Below are 13976 nucleotides of genomic sequence, written 5' to 3' on the forward strand. Positions count from 1 at the left end.
TTTGAGAAATGTTTTACTATAGTTTTATATGTAATAATTTGGCGGAAAGCAAAATCATTAAGATAAGATTAGTTGTTCTCAAAGCAATATCATTAAGATAAGATTAGTTATTTTTTAAAGTTAGATTAAGATTAGAGATAATTTTTAAATATATAATATAATCCAAATAGGATTCAATATGGGTAAAACTTAAGTGACCCATAAGTTTTACCCATAACCCATTAAATCTCTTTAATTAAGCATGCCACATAGGGGTGAAAAGTAATTCTTATTAAAAGAGCTACTTTCTACACACACACACATATATATATCAAATAATACACCCCATATCAAAAACTTGATAGATATTCTTCTTTTACAAATGTTCTTTCAAACAATTAAAATTTTTATAATGACCATAAATCTAGAACTATATATTCATATTTAATTAAGTAGAAAAGACCCAGCAATTCACTTTTCTTTATCAATAAATATTTAGTTTCCAGTAATATTAGTAAATCTGTCAGTGTAATAGTTAATTTTTTTTACATTAAGTTAATTCAAAATTAAGGAAAGAAATAATGAACAATTTGTATACTAATCAATGGTATGGTGCTAAAAGGAAGTAATTTGGGTACATAAAATTTTAATAATTGTGATTAAGGAAGTAATTTGGAATATTTAAGATTTTAATAACTGTGATTAAGGAAGTAATTTGTAATGTGTAATATTTTAATAATTGTGATTTGAAAAAGGTTTTACTATAGTTCTATATGTAATAATTTGACAGAAAGCAAAATCATTAAGATGAAATTAGTTGTTTTTAAAGCAATGTCATTAAGATAAAATTAGCAATTTTTTAAAGTTATTTTAAAATTAGAGATAATTTTGAAATATATAATATAATCCAAATAGCATTTAATATGGGTAAAATCCAAGTGATTCATAACCCGTTAATTCTTTTCAATTAGGCATACCACATAGAAGTGAGAAACAACTCTGATTAAAATACCTACTTTCATATATATATATATATATATATATATATATATATGTAGATCCTATCAAATCTCATCGTATCTTGGCATCATGGTAAGATGTTGTCAAATCTGCATGTGATATTATTGACAAAATAGCCTTTTTCCTTCCACCCTTCATGTGATCATTTTGGTCAAAAAATCTTCTAAAATATGTTCTACATTATAAATCCTTATACATGTTACTATTTGGTACTAATACGCATTTTGGAATAATTACAAAATACACCAACATAATAAAACTATAAAAAAAAACATGATTCGCCCGCAACTCTCCTCGTTATGTAGTTGGCTTTCAGGTTTACCTTAAACTGTTGCTAGTGAAACTAGGGATGGCAACGGGGCAGGAGAGGGGCGCACCGTTGCCCATTAATTCCCCTTGCCCCCACCCCCCGCTCCTCCCATCTCACACCGCTTTCCCAGCGGGACACTTGTGGGGCTAATAAAAAATTGTTATATAATTTTATTATAGTGAAATTTTAACAAATAATCAAGTACTAAAATATCAACATATCACCAAGTTATTATTTATTATAATTTTACAATTAAACCTCAAAAAAACAATCAAAACAAAAGCTATATGAATACAATCTAACATGATGAAACAAATACAACTAAAGTAGCCAAATTTTCCATTTTTACACAAATACAATTACTAAGTCTGTGATGCCCCCACTTATCCCTAAGGCAAACCAGAGGGTATCCGCGGGACGCCTGCCCTGCTCTCGCCAGAACTCACTACAATCCACATTTCAAAAGTTCGAAATACTTCAAAAAACTTCAACATATAATTAAAGTACTCCAAAATATTGCATGCTTACAATTAGTTAGCTTTCAAGCTTAATACAATCCAAAAGAATATGTACTACAACCATCCGTTATAATACAACTTAAGATCTTCAAAAGAAAACAATTTTAGTACTATTCGCGAGCACTCTCGGTTTTGAACCCTGTTAAGGAAAACAAAAACGTGGAATGAGCTACACAGCCCAGTGAGGTTCCAAAACACTCTAGCAGTTCTAATAAATCAAATAATTTGAGCATACCACATATATGGTTCCAGGTTGCATATTTCGCACATTAACATGGGATAGTTATCATTGTACAAGAAATTTGAGTATAACACAAGCATGGTTCAAGGTTTCATCTTGGCACATTAGCATGATACAGTTATCAATATGCAAAAATAAACACACATTGAAGGATACGGTGTTCCAGTGAACCATTTCGGTCAACTTCACCTTATAACTTCCGGTCCCCTTGGTATTGTCTGGCCATCACCTTATCCCTTCACTGGTAATACTCAAGTATACCGAAACAGTGTCCTAGGGTTCCAACCTACCCGACCGAGCCCAGTCCTGGCTCGAGTAGGTTAGTAACCAAGGGCAGGACCCAGTTCAGCTTAGAGCTTACAACATGCACAAGTAATCAAGTAAATTGGTGTACGGTAAAAATTTATCATTTTAGTAGGTCGAATGAGATAAAGTACACACTCGCCTTAAAATGGTGGCCGATTTAATATGAGCAATTATCATTAACACTTAACACTTAAACACGTAAGCAATATGCGGTAATTTCATATGAATATGTAAGTTACGATAATCAAGTAATCAACTAGTCAAGTAATCAAGTAAGCAGGTAATCAATCATTGAAACACTTCACGTAAATATGCACTTCAAGTATTTCATGTCAAGTAATTTAAGTACACTTCACTTAAATGAGAACAAGTGCGGTAAAATACACACTCGACTCAAAATGATGGAAAAGTCCATAGGTGCAATTATCGATAGCACTTAACAGTTAAACACATAATGACCATGAAGTAAACATGTCATAAAACTATTCAAATCACGTACTCCTATATGGAACACTCACCTATTCAAAACAAGTGAGTAAGTGCTCAAATAAATGTTTAGACGTACGCTTTGAATTTCTCTTAAAGGTCCCCTTGAGCGCCTGAGCAAATAATAATTAACTTTACTTACAATCATGCATTTATCAAGAAAGGACGCACACTCAATTAGACTAAATCAAAGTCTTAAAAGAGAGGTTCAATTCTCTCAAATCGAGGTTTAAGAGGGAAGTTTTAATGTCTAAAGAGAGACTAGCATCTTCCATGAAATCGAGTTCAAAACATTCAATCTATATTGAGAAAAGAAGTCAAGTTCCACAAATTGCATTTTCTAAGAAATTGGCAAAATTCAGTTTCGTGTGTCAAACTTAGAAAAATCATATCTTGCACTCAGTAAGTCCAAAAATGGAAAACTAGGTACCGTTGGAAACTAGTTCCGAAATATTAAAAGTTCCTAGAAGACACTTTTCCATGATTCTAAAAGAAAGACACTCAAAATTCGGCTCAAAGTTGATGATTTGGACTCCCCGGACAGATTCGGGGTTGATTTTTGACAAATTTTGGAAATTCGGCAAAATTCACAGAATGTGAACTAGCCACTAAAATTTGAAACTCAGTTACAGTTACAATCAAAATTTAAAACACAACAAATGGAACAATAATCGGAGTTTTGAGCGTCAAGATATAGCAGCTCAAAGTTGCTGAAAATTTCTCACTGAACAAGGATTTTCCAGATTTGAAATACAAATTTTTTGGACTTCAGTTGGGCATCGGAATGGACTTAGAATGGCACCAAATTTGGTAGTATTACCCTAACACATAAGAGCTATTCCTCTGTTAAATTTCATACAAAAATTCATACGGAAAGTCAGTTAACAAAGACACTAAAATTCCAAGAATTTCCAAGGCAAATCTGCCTTGTACTTCCATTTTCCGTTTTTCTAACTTTTGGCCAATGAAATCATTTCAAATCTGGTCCATTTATAAAGGAAAGGTCTAAGAAACATCCAATACACATTTGGTAGGTGATGACATCCAAAGTTTCAAAATAACAAGTCCCAATTCAAATTAAGGCATTCAACTAGCCAAAAAGAGGGTTTTCCATCACTGAGACAGTTTCGTAATTCGACCACAACTCACTCAATTCAACTTGGAATTGAGCATGGTTGGTGGCATTGGAAACTAAATTCATAGGGCTACAATTTCTCAGAAGAAATCATTATGAAATTCTATCCATAGCTAGCTCAAATTCAAGCAACAAGTTCCAGCACCTCACTATCTCTCTAGCACAGTCATGAAACAAGATAGGTAACTTTGAAGAGTTGGTACGGTTCACTCAGGTCGAATCAGGGGATACATTTCACACCGTTAGAAAACTAGAAGTGTCTAGTTTCTAATACCATAAACGGCACTTGATTTCGACATCGGAGCAAAGAGTTATGGTCATTTAAAATTCGCTGCCAGAGTAACTCTGGACACATTTTCCAGCTATGAAGAATTTTCGAAAACACAACTTTTTCTCAACCAATTCAAGTGATTTTTTGTGAAAATTTTCCACACAACCTATACAACATATCTACATCAAAATCAAGGCAATTTGACCACAAAAAATCACACCAAGAGGCACGGCAAGGACAGGGCAGATTCGGCCCTTCATCATGCATCACATTCTTTGATTTTCTTTTCACTCTTTCAACTTAAATCCACTAGATTAACACTTAATCAACACAAATAACATCCAAACCCATCAAATCAGATCATCAAGTCCATTGTGGGATTTCATAGAGTCCACTCACATGATTTTCAATAATCCAAAGCTACCCACATGAAGTTACAAGCTTCTAAGTGTAATCTAACTTACAAAAGTTAAGATTTAAGGGTTGGATGATCATTACCTTCTAGATGTTGTTAGAGCAGAAATTTCGGTCCTTAGAGCTCCAAAAAAAACCATGAGAATGAAGCTCTTCTCCTAGCCCAAGATGACCTCCAAGTTATTTGCAAGATGTGGTATGAATTTGAAAGGATTTGGTGCAAGATTGAGAGGTGAAATGATGAAAAAACTTGGTCTTCTTCTCCTTGGTATTGCACGGCTGCTTGAGGGAGAGAAAGAAGAGTTGTTGGTTGATGGTTGAGGCTTTCTTGAGAAGTTTAAGAGTTTGTGGCCAAAATTACTCCAAAAGTCAACTAAGAATAGTGCGCGTACGCGCGCGATTCGTGCTCGTTTCCTCTCGGGTTTGTTTCACTTGTGCACTAAACCTCTAATACACTTCCATTGATACTATTATTATTCTCCCTTAATAGTCTAAAAATAAAGGTCTAAAGTCCCTCAATTAATCACATGCGCGAAAACGCGTACTTCCGATTTGTGCTCGATAGAGCGAAATTTCTAAGAAATTCTTGTAACGATGATATAACTAACTAATACTAGGGTAAATAATCATGAAAATAACTATTTTAAAAATAAAAACATGAGTCCTCACATGAGTCTAGTATTAATTTCTCAAATCTTCAATTAATTTGTACCAGCGCGTCTTTCGAAAAACTTTCGACGCGCGCACGGTATAAGTTTAAATTTAACTTACTCACATCTAATTTCTAATTAACTTTTCTTAATCTACTATTGATCATTCTTAATTCTCCAAAACTAATGTACTCTCGGATCGAACATAACCTCAAAAAACGTGTATTCCGTATTTCTCGCTAAACGAGCCCTAGAAAAATTAATTTTACTAACGAGACGTGTTAAAAATATAATTGAGACATTATTCCATGTAAATAAGTTTAAAATGATTGAAATAAATTATTCAGAGAAAACGGGTGAGTAAATAATTAATTAAACCAGTAAACTAAAATATAAATAAGAAAAATTCGGATCCTCACAACCTTCCCTCCTTAAAAAGAATTTCGTCCTCGAAATTCATACCTTATATAATCTCAGATAACCCTGAACCTTGTTGTGTGATCATTTCATATGTTCTTGCAGATGCCACTGGTTGGTTTCCTCCTCCATTGACTCGTCGAGGGATAATTCTATTTCTTTGTGAAGTAGTTATTTCTCGTGGATACCGCTTTGGACAGTCGTGAACTTTATGGTTGGTACTTCCACATCCCATATACTTTTGCCCCTTTAGCCAGCAGTTTTCTTCGGTATGATTCGTCCTTCCACAATATCCACAGGTCGGACGAGACATTGTGACTTGACTTGCCTGCGAGGTTTTTTTTTATTGTATCTGTCCTACTGGAGCTCTTCGTGACGTAGTCCCTTCTAGTTCCTTTATCATGAGTGGTGAAAGAAGTGATAGTCTTACTCCATCCATTCCTTTTCTAACTTTGGGTGGTGGTCCAATTTCTCTTAGTCTACTATCGGATGCATCTCTTTTCCTCGCTTGAAAGGCTCTCAGTTGGGATTTTGTGCTTTCCACCCTTTGCACTTTCTCGAGAGCATCACTAAATGTTTCAATCTGTGTTGTGGCAAGGGCATTTTGGATTTCTAAATTTAATCCTTGAATAAACCGTCTTATTCTCTTCCGTTCCGTAGCCACCAATTCTAGAGCATATGTAGATAATTTCGTGAATCGTGTTTCGTACTCAGCCACACTAAAAGTTTCTTGACGAAACTTTATAAAATCGTCTTCTCTCTTTTCTTGGACAAGTGGAGGAAGAAATTTCTCATTAAACTCTCGTACAAAGTTTATTCAAGTTCTTGGAGTTTGATCTCTTTCCCACTTATTTCTTATAACATTCCACCAGATTCGAGCTGTTCCTTTAAATTGAAATACAGCAAAAGTGACTTGTCTTTCCTCTGTGTAGTCCAAGACATCGAATATATTCCTTATATTTTCTAACCAATTCTCAGCCACTTCTGGGTCAGGTCTTCCAAAAAATTTGGACGGGAAGAATTTCTGAAACCGCTCCAAAACTTGATCTTCCTCTATCTCTGGGTTTCCAGATTGGTTTCCTTGTCCACCCCCTGACCCTGTTGAGCTACTAAGAGCTCTAGTAAATCCGTCATGCTAGTTAAAACTAATGTCATTTGGTCATCTTCTCTCCCAACCCTTGGCTCGGCTTTTTGATTAATATCAGATCCATTATCTACTCTTTGATTTCGGGGTTGTCTAGGTTGACGTCCCTTTCGTTGTCCTCTAGTTTCCATGTTCACAACTAATCTATACGCATATGCATAAATCTCACACTAAACCATAATTGAACTACACACACATACCAGTAACAACTTTTAAAGAAAAATGAAATCACTTGTACAAATAACATTATCACCATACAAGTAAACACAAACTAGAGCCTATTAAATCTAACACAAGTTATAATCAAATAAAGTTCATACCAAGTCAAAGTCAGTAAACAAAAGTAAACAGGTGATTATCAAAAGTACATTCATCTCCAAAGCACAAACTCTTAAGTTCTACTCCCATTGTCCCACTATAAAAGATCACAAATTGTGCTTCACTAGATTAATTAGAACTAGATAATTCCCGTTCCTAACATGTTCAACTTCAATCCCAACACTAGGATCTTTTGGGCTACGATCTTCTCCACCTCCCGCTCTTAATTATTGTGCCATCTTTGTCAAACGATTATCGGTTCTCTGTAACTATTCACGTGAAATATCGATTCATTCTTATTCCCCTCAAATGGAGATCTCAAGTCTTTAGAATTGCCCTCAATTCTTAAGTACTCGAGTACAAGAATCTGTAACAAGGTAATTCACAACTCGAGCCGGCCGGTCCCAAGAATAAATCATCACATTTGAGATTCCTACCCAACATACATATCTAATTTTTCTCCAAATATCAAGATAAAAGGTTTATACCTATTACATTCATGATTCATAGCTTCACTCTAGAAGAGTACCTAAACCTTTACTCATTCACATATTAAAGACCATAACACCACTTGGCCCAATCTCACCCCGCGCAGAGACCACGCGAAGCGGCTCTAATTTTCATCTCTATAAATAGTCACTTAACTTTCAAATCAGTCCCACAGTCCGGCATCCTAAACTTATAAGTTTAGAATACACTACAAAGATCTGAAGTCTAAACTCTGATACCAACTGTGATGCTCCCACTTCTCCCTAAGGCGAACTAGAGGGTATCCGCGGGACGCCTGCCCAACTCTTGCCTGGACTCACTACAATCCATAGTTCAAAATCTCGAAATAATTCAAATAACTTCAACATATAATTAAAGTACTCCAAAATATTGCATGCTTACAGTTAGTTAGTTTTCAAGCTTAATACAATCCAAAAGAATATGTACTACAACCATCCGTTATAATACAACTTAAGGTCTTCAAAAGAAAATAATTTTAGTACTTTTTCGCGAGCACTCTCGGTCTTGAACCCTGTTAAGGAAAATAAAAACGTGGAATGAGCTACACAGTCCAGTGAGGTTCCAAGACACTCTAGCAATTCTAATAAATCAAATAATTTGAACATACTACATGTATGGTTCCAGGTTACATATTTGGCACATTAACATGGGATAGTTATCATTGTACGAGTAATTTGAGCATAACACAAGCATGGTTCAAGGTTGCATCTTGGCACATTATCATGATACAATTATCAGTATGCAAAAATAAACACACATTGAAGGATACGGTGTTTCAGTGGATCCATTTCGGTCAACTTCACCTTATAACTTCCGGTCCCCTTGGTATTGTCTGGCCATCACCTTATCCCTCTAGTGGTAATATTCGAGTATACCGAAACGGTGTCCCAGGGTTCCAACCTACCCGACCGAGTCCAGTCCTGACTCGAGTAGGTTAGTAACCAAGGGCAGGGCCCAATTCAGCTTAGAACTTACAACATGCACAAGTAATCAAGTAAATTGGTGTACGGTAAAAATTTATCATTTTAGTAGGTCGAATGAGATAAAATACGCACTCGCCTTAAAACGGTGGCCGATTTCATATGAACAATTATCATTAACACTTAACACTTAAACACGTAAGCAATATGCGGTAATTTCATATGAACATGTAAGTTACGATAATCAAGTAATCAACTAGTCAAGTAATCAAGTAAGCAGGTAATCAATCATTGAAACACTTCACGTAAATATGCACTTCAAGTATTTCATGTCAAGTAATTCAAGTACACTTCACTTAAATGAGAACAAGTGCGGTAAAGTACACACTCAACTCAAAGTGATGGAAAAGTCCATAGGTGCAATTATCGATAGCACTTAACAGTTAAACACATAATGACCATGGAGTAAACATGTCATAAAACTATTCAAATCACGTACTCCTATATGGAACACTCACCTATTCAAAACAAGTGAGTAAGTGCTCAAACAAGTGTTTAGGCGTCCGCTTCGAATTCCTCTTGAAGGTCCCCTTGAGTGCCTGAGCAAATAATAATTACCTTTACTTACAATCATGCATTTACCAAGAAAGGATACACACTCAATTAGACTAAATCAAAGTCTTAAAAAAGAAGTTCAATTCTCTCAACTCGAGGTTTAAGAGTCAAGTTTTAATGTCCGAAGAGAGACTAGCATCTTCCATGAAATCGAGTTCAAAACGTTCAATTTATATCGAGAAAAGAAGTCAAGTTCCTGAAATTGCATTTTCTAAGAAATTGGCAAAATTCAGCTTCGTGTGTCAAACTTAGAAAAATCATATCTTGCACTCAATAGATCAAAAAATGGAAAACTTGGTACCGTTGGAAACTAGTTCCGAAGTACTAAAAGTTCCTAGAAAACACTTTTCCATGATTCTAAAAGGAAAACACTCAAAATTCGGCTCAAAGTTGCTGATTTGGACTCCCCGGACAGATTCGGGGTTGATTTTTGGCAAATTTTGGAAATTCGGTAAAATTTACAGAATATGAACTAGCCTCTAAAATTTGAAACTCAATTAGAGTTACAATCAAAATTTAAAACACAACAAAGGCAACAAGAATCAGAGTTTTGAGCGCCAAGATATAGCAGTTCAAAGTTGCTGAAAATTTCTCACTGAACAAGGATTTTCCAGATTTGAAATATAAATTTTTGGGACTTCAGTTGGGCATCGAAATGGACTTGGAATGGCACCAAATTTGGTAGTATTACCCTACCACATAAGGTCTATTCCTCTGTTAAATTTCATGCAAAAATTCGTACGGAAAGTCAGTTAACAAAGCCACTAAAGTTCCAAGAATTTCCAAGGCAAATCTGCCTTGTACTTCCATTTTCCGTTTTTCTAACTTTTGGCCAATGAAATCATTTCAAATCTGGTACATTTATAAAGGAAAGGTCTAAGAAACATCCAATACACATTTGGTAGGTGATGACATCAAAAGTTTCAAAATAACAAGTCCCAATTCAAATTAAGACATTCAACTAACTAAAAAGAGGGGTTTCCATCACTGAGACAGTTTCGTAATTCAGCCACAATTCACTCAATTCAACTTGGAATTGGGCATGGTTGGTGGCGTTGGAAACTAAATTCATAGAACTACAATTTCTCAGAAGAAATCGTTTTGAAATTCTATCCATAGCTAACTCAAATTCAAGTAACAAATTCCAGCACCTCACTGTCTCTCTAGCACAGTCGTGAAACAGGATAGGTAACTTTGAAGAGTTGGTAGGTTCACTCAGGTCGAATTAGGGGATAGATTTCATACCGTTAGAAAAATGGAAGTGTCTAGTTTTTAATGCCCCAAACGGTACTCGATTTTGACATCGGAGCAAAGAGTTATGGTCATTTAAAATTCGCTGCCAGAGTAACTCTGGACACGTTTTCTAGCTATGAAGAATTTTCGAAAACACAACTTTTTCTCAACCAATTCAAGTGATTTTTGGTGAAAATTTTTCACACAACCTATACAACATATCTACATCAAAATCAAGCCAATTTGATCACAAAAAATCGCACCAAGAGGCACAGCAAGGACAGGGCAGATTCGGCCCTTTTTCATGCATCACATCCTTTGATTTTCTTTTCACTCTTTCAACTTAAATCCACAAGATTAATACTTAATCAACACAAATAACATCCAAACCCATCAAATTAGATCATCAAGTCCATTGTGGGATTCCATAGAGTCCACACACATGATTTTCAACAATTTAAAGCTACCCACATGAAGCTACAAGCTTCTAAGTGTAATCTAACTTACAAAAGTTAAGATTCAAGGGTTGGATGATCATTACCTTCTAGATGTTGCTAGAGCAGTAATTTTGGTCCTTAGAGCTCCAAGAAAAATCGTGAGAATGAAGCTCTTCTCCTAGCCCAAGATGATCTCGAAGTTATTTGCAAGGTATGGTATGAATTTGAGAGGATTTGGTGCAAGATTGAGGGTGAAATGATGAAGAAACTTGGTCTTCTTCTCCTTGGTGTTGCACGGCTGCTTGAGGGAGAGAAAGAAGAGTTGTTGGCTGATGTTTGCGGCTTCCTTCAGAAGCTTAAGAGTTTGTGGCCAAAATTACTCCAAAAATCAACTAAGAATAGTGCGCGTACGCGCGCGATTCGTGCTCGTTTTCTCTCGAGTTTGTTTCATTTGTGCACTAAACCTCTAATGCACTTCCACTGATACTATTATTATTCACTCTTAATAGTCTAAAAATAAAGGTCTAAAGTCCCTCAATTAATCGCGCGCGCGAAAACGCATACTTCCGATTTGTGCGCGATAGAGCGAAATTTCTAAAGAATTCTTGTAGCGATGATATAACTAACTAATACTAGGGTAAATAATCATGAAAATAACTATTTTAGAAATAAAAGCATGAGTTCTCACATGAGTCTAGTATTAATTTCTCAAATCTCCAATTAATTTGTACCAGCGCGTCTTTCGGAAAACTTTCAACGCGCGCACGGTATAAGCTTAATTTTAACTTACTCACATCTAATCTCTCAATTAATTTTTCTTAATCTACTATTGATCATTCTTAATTCTCCAAGACTAATGTACTCTCGAATCGAACATAGCCTCGAAAAACGTGTATTCCTTATTTCTAGCTGAACGAGCCCTAGAAAAATTAATTTTACTAACGAGACGTGTTAAAAATATAATTGAGACATTATTCTATGTAAATAAGTTTAAATGATTGAAATAAATTATTCAGAGAAAACGGGTGAGTAAATAATTAATTAAGCCAGTAAACTAAAATATAAATAAGAAAAATTCGGGTCCACACAAAGTCATTATTGTGCTTTTTTTTTGGAAAAAAGTGTTATTGTGTTAAGTATAATTGGAAATTTAGTACAAATGTATTAGTAAATTTAATATAACTAATTAATAATTTCTATTAGTAGACATGTATAATTAGGATTAATCTTCTATATACTGACAATGTATACACTTTCACCATTAGATGCATTACACATAATTTGAATTTGAATTTGAAACTCAAATTTTACATATGTGTCGTATATCCAACCGTGATAGTGTATATACCGTCAGTGTATATAATATTTACTCATATAATTATTAGTATAATTAATAATAGCAATTATATTACATACACTAATATACATTATATAATACAATAACTAATAATATCATTATTATAATTTTGTAACTAATTATATTAAATATTATATATATAATTAGATACATATATATTTATTTATATATTTATTAATTTTTTTAACGAGTGACGAGGCGGGTCCCCCGCCCCAATTGCCATCCCTAAGTGAAACTGAACTCCTCCCCGCACTCTCTCCTTTCCCACCCCTCCCTCCCAAATGGAAAAAATAAAAATAATAAAAAGAGAGAAATCTTTGGTGAGTTCCATTTTCGCTTCTAGGTGAGAAACCATCATCTATTTGGAAGGAAAAAAAAAAGTAGTGCAACAAAACAATTCGATCTGCTTGGTTACTACCTAAAAAAAAAAAAGATCCGGTAAAATACATGTAACTTTGGCTCCAAATTTATTTTGTTGTGAGCTGGTCATTCTAGTAAATGTAAATATTAATGCCCAATTTTCATATATGTTAAGGGAGTAAAATGCTTGGCAAACAAAAGGACTAACCTGAAGCAAGGCAAGAACGCCATAAATTCGACTGAATTCACAGTTAACGATTTGCAATGGGTACAACTTCGTATATACGGAAATTAACAGCTGAGAATCAGTACACCTAGAAATAGTGATTAAAAGATGATGACAAATATGCACAAAATACTTTCCTCGGTAAACAAATATAACTTGAAATTTACCTTTAAATTAGTACTATGATTTTAAATAAAAAATTTGCTTCTTTATAATCTAGTGTTGATTACAATTTACTAAGTACAATCGTGTGCCAAGAATTGAAAATCTTAGAGTCAAGTAGGATAGAAACCTAGAGTTTGAATGCTCGGCGAGAATCTGACACATTCTTGACATCTATGTTATATGTCTTTTGGTTCTAATCAAAATATCAAACAATCATAAAGAACATTACAACTTTATATATGTCAAAAACTTGGGATAAGAAATTTTGCTCAAGAAGGTGAAAAATTAGCAACCAGAGCAGTTAAAAGAGCAGGAGTGCATGTAATCGAATTTATAACTTGAAGAATCCTTTACTTTTGTTTTCTGTTTATAATTTTTATACAATTCTTAGAAGAGGAAGAACAGTGAATAACAAAATCATTTTTTTTTATCATGATCATCAAGAAACCTTGAGTGCATATTGAACACAAATATTGAACCAATAAGTACTTTTGTGCAGTGTTAGAGAACAAAGAAGTTCGGCCTATTATAATTTTTGGAAATGCCACTATGAAATTTGATGAGATTCCAAGCCATGGATTACATCAAACTACTATGAGAAGCTTTGAATTGGGAGAGAGGAGAAGAGGTGTGCGGCCAATTGTAATATAGATGTATCAAACAATGTCGATATAAATCAACTGTGGTGTGCCAAAGAACTTCCATACTTAAAAACTTTTTGACAATTAAAAAACAAACAAACAAATTTCATTTAGTCAGATCTAGAGCGGGCAAAACTACTCAAAACCCAATAACCCACCCAACCCGCTCATTAATTTTAAATAATGAGTTGGGTCAATTGGGTTATGAGTTTTGTTGGATTGACTAAGAACAACTCAATTTATTCAGTGGGGGGGTTTGATTTTTTATTTGGACACCCAATACCCAACCTGTTTAAAAATAAT

The sequence above is a fragment of the Coffea eugenioides genome, chromosome 5 (assembly GCF_003713205.1).
Source record: "Coffea eugenioides isolate CCC68of chromosome 5, Ceug_1.0, whole genome shotgun sequence".
NCBI lineage: Eukaryota > Viridiplantae > Streptophyta > Magnoliopsida > Gentianales > Rubiaceae > Coffea > Coffea eugenioides.